General features: G+C 37.7%; 1 long non-coding RNA gene across 1 annotated transcript in view; it reads left to right on the top strand.

The window, feature by feature from the left end:
* Window positions 1-2,380: 2,380 nt before the first annotated feature.
* Window positions 2,381-9,373, top strand: part of LOC309860984 — a 73,513-nt gene continuing 66,520 nt past the window's right edge. Inside the window, exon 1 of the long non-coding RNA XR_014309709.1 lies at window positions 2,381-2,420. This is a non-coding gene — a long non-coding RNA (uncharacterized lncRNA). The remainder of the gene's footprint in view (window positions 2,421-9,373) is intronic.

Here is a 9,373-nt window from a genome sequence, read left to right as displayed (position 1 = left end):
TTGCATTGTTACAGTATGTTCTTAGTAGTTTTGAATTCTCCTGTTTTAGTTTCCCATTTCCATAAGCTATTTTGTGTTCTTTGTATCTTTCCTTTGTGCCACAACCTCCTGTAGCTCTCCATTACCTATAAAATCAAGCCTCAGGGGTGCCTGGGTGGCTCAGTTGGTTAAGGGACTGCCTTTGGCTCAGGTCATGATCCTGGAGTTCCAGGATCGAGTCCCGCATTGGGCTCCCAGCTCCATGGGGAGTCCGCTTCTCCCTCTGACCTTCTCCCTTCTCAGGCTCTTCCACTCTCCCTCTCTCTCTCAAATAAATAAAATCTTTAATTAAAAAAAAAAATCAAGTCTCAGTCTTTGTGGGTTCACTTCAGGCTCTTTATAATCTGAGCTTTTGCTTAGACTGTTCCCCAGTTCAGAGCCTCTCTGGCACCCTGGTTGGCTTCTTTTCTGATCCCTGAATTACCTCCTCCTCTTTCCTTATCCTCTTTCCTCTACCTGGAATGCTGGTTTTTATCTATGCTGTCCTTCAAGGCAAGATCCTTGAAATCTCTTCTGACTATACCAGTTCAGTTTCCCCTTTTGTCTTTTCAAGGACTGTATTCTGTAACACTTTATTTGCCTTTTAAATATAACGTGGGTAAGAATATATATTGTTTCGTCCGTAAAAAAGTTAGTTCTCCCAGGACAGAGAGTATAGCTTATTTTGTACATAATACTGGCACCATACTGTGTGACAACCAGCTATATTTTGTGAGTGAATTAAATTGGGCTAGGGTAATCAAAAACTGTGCTCTTGATCCTCAGGAGTCCTCTGCAACATTTTACATGAAGCTGATGGTGGTTACTCCAGTTGACTCTTAACCATTTTCTTTTCCACCGGAAAAAAATGGATTTAAGATTTTCTGTTTGGTCACCTTCTGTAACTGTACCATCAGCTTAATCATCAAACAGTTCTAATTGAATATAAACAAGATGTCAATGATAATTATGTAAATGTTCTATTGCAAATATTTATCTCTGTAAGTTTTCAATATATGCCTTTAAACTTATGTAGTATAATGAATATAATTCCTTTTCAAATTAGTAAGTGTCACACGAAAGCCATATTTGCTCTTCTCTATAATATGTCTCTCATATCCAGATTACAGACTGAGGCAGAACTTCATGCCTTATCTAACTATATACCTACAACTGGAATGCAGATGGCAGGGTTATTTGAAATGAAAAATGGAGTTAGAATTCTCTTTGATTATTGGTTTGACAGTGAGGGATCATTTTGCTAACTAGGTTATATGGTGTGTTTTCTTCAATATACTTTTGTTAATACCTTTTTTAAAAAGCATGCAAGTTACAGATTTGACTCAATTTATTGAAAGCGTATTAATAATACTGAATATCTTAGTTTTCCCAACCTGTTGTGAGTATATTAGGCTAACAAAGATGCCTCTAGATGAAAGAATAAGACATATAATTAATAGTTATTTGATCCATCCTGGCAAAGTCTTTTTGATATATTCCCAGAAATTGAGAAATTGATATCTCTAATGATGGGTAACAAGTCTCTTCACAATTCAGGATGATTTCCATTCCTTTGCTTTCAACAAAATTGAGGAAGATCTAATTGAGTTGTCAGCTGGTGGATCACAAAAATAGTATTTGAAGATATGCCATTGTGTGGTTTTGGCATGTAAAGTGGGAGAAGTTCAAAGAGTTGAATGACATTTTATAGCAAATTTTGCTCTAATACCATCTATTTATATGTATGAAAAAAGATTCTCAGAGCTCCCAATAAGCATATTGGAATGGGTACTGAACCCAGTCTCATTATAACAATTAATAATCATCCACCAAAATATGAAATGAAGACTCCTCATTCATTCCATTATAACAGAAGAATTTCCAATTTTAAACATATGTTTAAAATTTATAATATATTTATATTGCTTTTCATGAAGCACATATTAATTATAGTAATAACTTAATCCAGAAAGAAAATTTTACCCTGAGGATGAAATGACATCAGTAAGAATTTTCAAGTATAAAAATATTTTACATGAAAATATTCTTTGGGGAAGGTGGAATGGAAAAATTACTTCATGGAGAAAAAAGAATGATATAAGGTTTCTAAGGGTTGAAGATCAGCTTGTTCACGTGTGTGTGTGTGTGTGTGTGTGTGTGTGTATTTTTTTTCAATGAATGGTATTGGGTAGCAATAGCTTTGGTATTTTCTTGGAACAGTATTCCATTATTTTAAGATGTCAATATTTGTAATATACCAGAAATCAAGTCCTTTGTATCTGTTTAAATTTAAATTAAAAGAATTTAGATGTGAATTAACAGTGTGTGAATGGGTACATAGTTTCCCAAATTATTTTACAGGCATACATAAGCAGAATCTTGGGAACTCTTTTGGCCAAGAGGTATGTGCTTATAGCAGTATCTGGTGCCTGCACTCTTTTGCTCTCTGCTTCTAACATATGCTGATCCCCATTCAGTTATCTGAATGATCCCAATTGCTTCCTGACTAGGGCCTTTCCCCCCATCCCTGTCTACTCAGTGGCAACAATCTGTCCCTATTACTAGCTCAAGCACCCTTTCCAGATGATGTTCACTTGTTCCTTCTGAACCAAGCTTCAGTGATAGGTCCTAGGGAAGTGTTCTCTAAGATTACCAAAGTTAGGTTCCCTAGAATCTTTCCTAACCCCGTAACACCTGGATCTTTTTCTCTGTATCTCTTACTACAGTTGTGATTTTAAGATCAATGTGAATCCCGTAAGAGCAGGGAATGACTCTGTCTTACTCACTGCTGTATCCCCAAGAGAATCCAGCATAGAAATGGTGTTAAAGAAAAAATTATTCATAACCCTTGTTAAAGATGACCAGGCAGACTAGATAGGTATAGAGACCGCTTTGACAGAATTTTGCAGTGGGGGAGAGAGATTGGATTCAACTTTGAATACCCCATAAGCAAGTGGGAATTTATAGCTGAGGAGTAGTGTGGGAGTCAGTGGATGGAAAATTTAGAGGAAACATCAGGGATTGGGGTATTTTGACTAAACCAATCTACCAGTATTCTTACTGAAGACCGGCCAGGGTGATGGGACATGCTCAGGTGTTGAGGGTGGGATGTTCTGGTTAAACTGACTAAGCAGGGTGTTTGCTAAGACTGGATTTTACAAGGAAGCGCTCAGATGGATCTAGGAGAAAGTTCAGGAGCCTGACTCAACATTTGGTTAAGCAAAGAATCTTTGTCATTGGGTTCACAGAAGTGACTCAGTATTTGTTGAATAGATGAATAAACAATACAGTTTTTATGCTTAATAGCTGTGTGTGGCCACAGATAATTTTGTAGAATATTATTTATTAATTTAAAAAGGAAGGATTTCTTTGCTCATGAAAGATCTCAAGGATACCTTACAAAGAGTTCCATGGATCAAATAAGATTATATACAAGAAAGGGCTTTGGAGGAGTTAGAGTTAATACCCAGTGTGGACTATTTCATGTAAACTCTCTGCATCAGGTGGGTTCTCTGGGAAAGTCACCAAGATGCACTGAGACATGCAGGAGATTTGTTGAGGAAAATGCCTGTGAAAGATAAAGGAGAACGTGACCGGAGGGAGATGAGGAGAGCCGCAGCCTTTGAAATAAGTCTGTTGCCTGTGAAGGAGAGGGGGAAGGAAGGAGGATTTGGCAGGAAGTCTCAGACTGCAGTGCAGTTCTAAGAATGTGTCTCCTGTTCAACAGAGAGTTCTCTGACCCAAGTCAGCTATTTCTGGGTCTCACAGCCATACAATGGACTGCACTAGTACCCTTGCCATGCACGGTCAAGTCTTGGGCCAGTCTAAGGGAAGCATGGCCATGGTGCAGACACAGTGATGGATCCAGAAGGCTGCAGCAGGGGCTGTTGGTCCATTCCACTCCTGCCAGCAGCAGATCTGAGTGGTGCATTCTCATGACCACTACACGCAGAAATTTGGAGAAACATCATCTGCAGTATCATATTCTAATTTACCTTTCAGGTCATTCTACACAGAGCTGGGGGCAGGGCTGACATGCCCTGATTTCCAATTTTAATTCATGGACGTATTTTCTCTGACTAGTGCTGAACTTACTCAGTGAATGCCACCATGTTTTCTACCTAACAGCTATTTGGCCTCACTTCATTGCATACTGCAGACAGCATGGATCTCACTTCTTTGGGGCCACCAGTCCATTTGCCACCTGGACCTGACAGGCTGGTCCTTGGTTTTTCCAGTATAGGGTTAGGCAACAGTAAAACACTAATGAGGAGTCAAGGCGGGCCTTTAGCAAACAGTCTTTCATTGTTGTAAAAGTTCTCAGTGTTAAACACTTCCTGATTTTATAACCACGGGGATTCAAACAAACAGAAATATAGAAACATTTAACTGGAAAAGTGCCTCCAGGAGCTGATAACTGTTACCTGTCATGAATTCCTCTTTGGAGAAGTGTGGAGACAGAGGGCATCATATCTTAGCATGCAGAAAAGGCCGGAGAAGACCAGCACCTGTCTTCTTAGGGATTCATCTGTCCTCAGTTGTTAGAACTGAACCATCAGTTCCATTTGTCTTTAGAGGAATTTTGTTAATGGCTCTGCTACAATCTTATCAAATCATCCTTGGAGTAAGTTTCAAGTATGATCACCATGGTGATGGCACATGGGTCAGTTAGCACTCTTGCATGACCCAGACTTCATAGACCTTGATATTAGGCTGAGCCTCTGTAGTCACTTTTGGAGATAGTAATTATAAAGCTTATAAAGCGGTCATATAGAGCACTAATACTAATCCTGTGAAGGCCTAATATTAAAGTACTATTGAGGGCTAAAAAGCTTTCCAATTTGTGCTGTCTCTTTTATCTGACATGCCCTCCTTTAGAGCAGCCTGGTTTTGAGTGGCTACATAATTGCATGTGTTTTTCTGGGTGTTCTTTCTTTCCTCTGTCCCAATTTTTTACATCAAACTATTTGAAGGCCCTTCTGAAGTAGAATATTGGTTAGGAAAAGCAAAACATACATATTTTTCCATATATGGTGACCACCTATTTTCATTATCAAAGGAATAAAAGGTCTCTGATCAGGACAGGATCAGAGAAATGGGTGAAGGGGTTCAAAAGGAAAAAAATAACAATTCATGCACACATGCATATATAAATCCCTATAATGCCTTGTATATGCTATGTGCTTAAAAAAACAACACAAATCAGAAACCTCTCCTGATTCCTCTTCTGTTTTATGGATTGCTGTGGTGATAGGATGGGGAGAGAATTAGGAGAGAACTAGAACTAACAATAATATTTGAAGCTTATAAAAATCCATGTGAATGTTTATTTCACTTGGACATTGACCGATCCCTTTTATGTAAAGGATACCATCTTTCTAAAAATGTCTCCTTCTAGCACCCACCCTGTCCTCCTAGGGCATCAGAGATGGTGGTTGATGGAGAATAAGTTTTTGGTTTCACCCATACCATATTTGGCGTGAAGAATAAAAACTATAATATCTGGGGCTATCTGAGGGTGTTTAATGGTGTCAGGTAGGAATTGGAGAAGCTCAAATAGAAGGACCCTTTTCAGCTGCTTATTCAGCATGCGGAAAGAACCTGTGCTCCAAAGAAAGAGAGAGAGAGAGAGAGAGAGAGAGATGGAGAGGTGGGGGGAGGCAACAAACTCAAATCATCATAGCCACATTAATACTGCAGAGCTGACCAAAAGAAGCAAAACCTTTCATGCTCATCAGTGGTGATGATTTAATCCTCAATGGTTATGCATCAACAAGTGCATGGACCAAGAGTGAGGGATGACTGTGACCAGAGACAAGGGGCTTTGAGGAAAGGAGACATCACAGCACAGTGGAGATAGAAGGAAGAGGGACAGAGACAATGGGACTCAGTATCCTAGATAATGCTTCCTAGTCACTGGTGAAGACAGCTTCCTGAACTCTGCTCTACAGAACACTAGTTCTGGCAGGTGTTGAGACAGGACACACCAAAAAGAGGAGTCCATGGTCAAATAAATTAGGGAATTGCTACCTACTATATTCTCTGAGGTAGAGATGTATAATATACATTAGTTATATGAAGTAAAGAAAACATTCTGATTTTATTTAAATGCAGTGTTTCTTAAACCTATTTGAATATAGAACCTTATTTTTGTTTGTTCATTTGGATATTTATTATTAGCATTTGAGGGAAGTGTGTCCTGTTGAATACAGTATGGAAATGTCATGTTAATAATTATTAATTCAAGTGTGGAACAGTGAGAATTGGATATCAGGCCCCAGTAAATGACTTTTCTTTTCTTTTTTTTTTTAAAGATTTTATTTATTTATTTGTCAGAGAGAGAGCGAGAGCGAGCACAGGCAGACAGAGTGGAAGGCAGAGTCAGAGGGAGAAGCAGGCTCCCTGCGGAGCAAGGAGCCCGATGTGGGACTCAATCCCAGGATGCTGGGATCATGACCTGAGCCGAAGGCAGCTGCTTAACCCACTGAGCCACCCAGGCGTCCCAGTAAATGACTTTTCAAGTTCTTGCATATGTACCTAGGTTATGCATCAGGATTGTCTGGTGGAATTTGGAAAAAAATGCCCATTCTGGATTTCACCCCATATCTAAGAAATCTGAATCCAGGTGACAGGGCTTTAGAGTTTGTATTTTAAAAATGTTTTCTGGGCAATTCTTATGACTTGGCCTAACAGTGTTCTGTGGATCAGCATTTAGAAACCATTACATTATAGAATTTGGGTTCAGTTGTTCCAATAAAGCTTTTGTTGCCCCTGTCAAATTCAGGCTAAATAATCTATGTATGTAATGTCTTTTAAACCAAATAGAGCCTACCTGTGGTATTAGAGTCAAAATTCGGGGGTGCAAAGTGAGCAAAACAAGGTAATTTTTTACCTTTTAGAATTCCACCTCAACAAAACTAATGTTTGTCTAAATGTGTTGTCATTTATTTTTAACTTGAAAAGAAGTGTTATTGGAAGGAATTGGATGAAGGGCTGATGAAGACAGGATAGCATACAAAATAACCTTCTATGTCTTCAATATGGAAGGATTTCATTTAGGAAAATATAGGCCAGCCTGCCCTTTTAGTATTTCAATAGGAACAACTATTGAACTTGGTATGGCATGTAAGTGCAGAGAAGTCCTTTATAGGGGAATCTACTCATGCAGTCTGTTCCTCAGCATCCTCTATGAAGCCTGCATTGTTCTTGCAGTTTGGTATGACCATTTACTTGAAGGTAGTGCAGCATGAGTGCTGATGGTTCTAATAGACTCCTTATGGTTAGCTAAGGTACAGTTCCATGGTCAGAAGCAACTGTGTCTAGTTACTGTGATGTTGCCAGTCATCGTTCAGAGCAGTGATAGATATAGTAGAGTAGACAGGATTGGTACTTCAAGAAAAATTCTACCAAATAAAAACTCTAGAATGTTTCTATAGCATGAACTTGTTTTATCATCAAAATAAAGTATTTAAAATATGATAATATATAATTTGTGTCTAATACATTGGAGCATAATGCACATTTACTAGGCTATTCAGAGTAACCTCAAATGTGATGTTTTTCCTTATGGTCTTTTACATATGAGAATTAATTCCAAGATAACAAACCTAGATGAGAAGACCCTGGATCCTATTAGATGATAATTTTGCTTCTGAAGGAGAAAATGCCAGGCAGAAAAGGAATGTGATACTTGAAAGTAGTGCTTCTGAAAACTTTAATGTATGCATCAGTTACCTGGAGTTTTATTAAAATTCAGATTCTGGCTGAGGACAGGAGATGTGGGCCCCAAGATTCTGCATTTCTAGCAAGCTCCTGGGTGATCTGTTGCTTTATGGAACACAGTGGTTTTCGGAAAGCTTTTCTCTTCAGGGGCATATTTTATGATTTGGCTATCAGATTGGTAATCCTTGGTCTGAATTGGTGATAATGTACTGTTAATCAGTTTATTATGTGTAGAGACAGTGTCAACACAGGAATTATTAAATTTATGTTGAGTTATTATACATTGAGTTAATTTTATTGATGGTATAAAGAAAATTAGTCCTATCTCAAACACGTTCCGGTTTTTTTTTTCACAGTTTGCCTTTTTGCTTTGATTTTATGTAATGCCTTTATCTAGATAAATTTTTATTTTATTTTTTTATTTTGTTATATTAGTCACCATACAGTACATCATTAGTTTTTGATGTAGTGTTCCAAGATTGATTGTTTACATATAACACTCAGTGCTCCATGCAATTCGTGCCCTCCTTAATATCTACCACCTGGTTCACCTATCCCCCGACCCCCTTCTCCTCCAAAACCTTAAGTTTATTTCTCAGAGTCTACAATCTCTCATGATTCGCCTACCCCTCCGATTTTCCTCCCTTCACTTTTCCTTTTCTTCTCCTAATATCCTCCATGTTATTCCTTATGTTCCATAAGTAAGTGAAACCATATACTTGACTTTCTCTGCTTGACTTATTTCACTCACCATAATCTCCTCCAGTCCCATCCATGTTGTTGCAAAAGCTGGGTATTCATCCTTTCTGATGGCTGAGTAATATTCCATTGTGTGTATGGATCACATCTTCTTTATCCATTCGTAGATATACGTTTTAAATTTGTATCTAGGTTCTACGTCATGTTTGGAAGGGCTTTCAATCCAAAATTCTAAAAATACTCACCCATATTTTCTTTCAGGATTTCTGTGGTTTTTGGTACTTCTATTTTATTACAATTAAAAATTTAGCAGCTTTATTAATGTATAATGTGTGTACCACCAAGTTCACTCATTGTAGGTGTACAATTCAACAACTTTTAGCGAATTCAGAGTTATGCAGCCATCCTCATGGTCTGATTTGAGAACATTTCCATCACCCCAAAACATTCCTTGTGCCATTTTAGTTACTGCATGATTATTTTTTTATTTATCTGATGTTTATTTGCATAGAGAGAGGGATAGAAATCTAATCATTTTTTTTTTTCAAATGGCTTGCCTGTCGCTCCAATATCTCACAGAGTTGCCACCTTTTATCATAAATTATTGCATATACTTGTGTTTAGGTCTATTTTATATCATATAGACCATTAACTGTTGTTTATTAATTTGGAATGATCATATTTTATAAATGAATGAAATATTATGATGTTTTAGTTATGGACATGCTAATTTCAATTGTTACTCTTTTTTTCACAGATTTTCCTCAAATATCTTGTATGTCTGTTTTTAGTCAAGTTTGTCAAGTTTCCCCATTTTCCCACAAATATAATTTTTTTGGTATTTTTTTAACTGCCATTACATTGAATTTATAAATTCAGTGAGGGGAATTGACCTCTTTACAAGTATGAATTCCTATCTGTCTTTTTATTTAAA

This window comes from Mustela nivalis (assembly GCF_964662115.1).
Source record: "Mustela nivalis genome assembly, chromosome: 3".
NCBI lineage: Eukaryota > Metazoa > Chordata > Mammalia > Carnivora > Mustelidae > Mustela > Mustela nivalis.
This window is presented reverse-complemented; position numbering and strand designations above follow the sequence as displayed.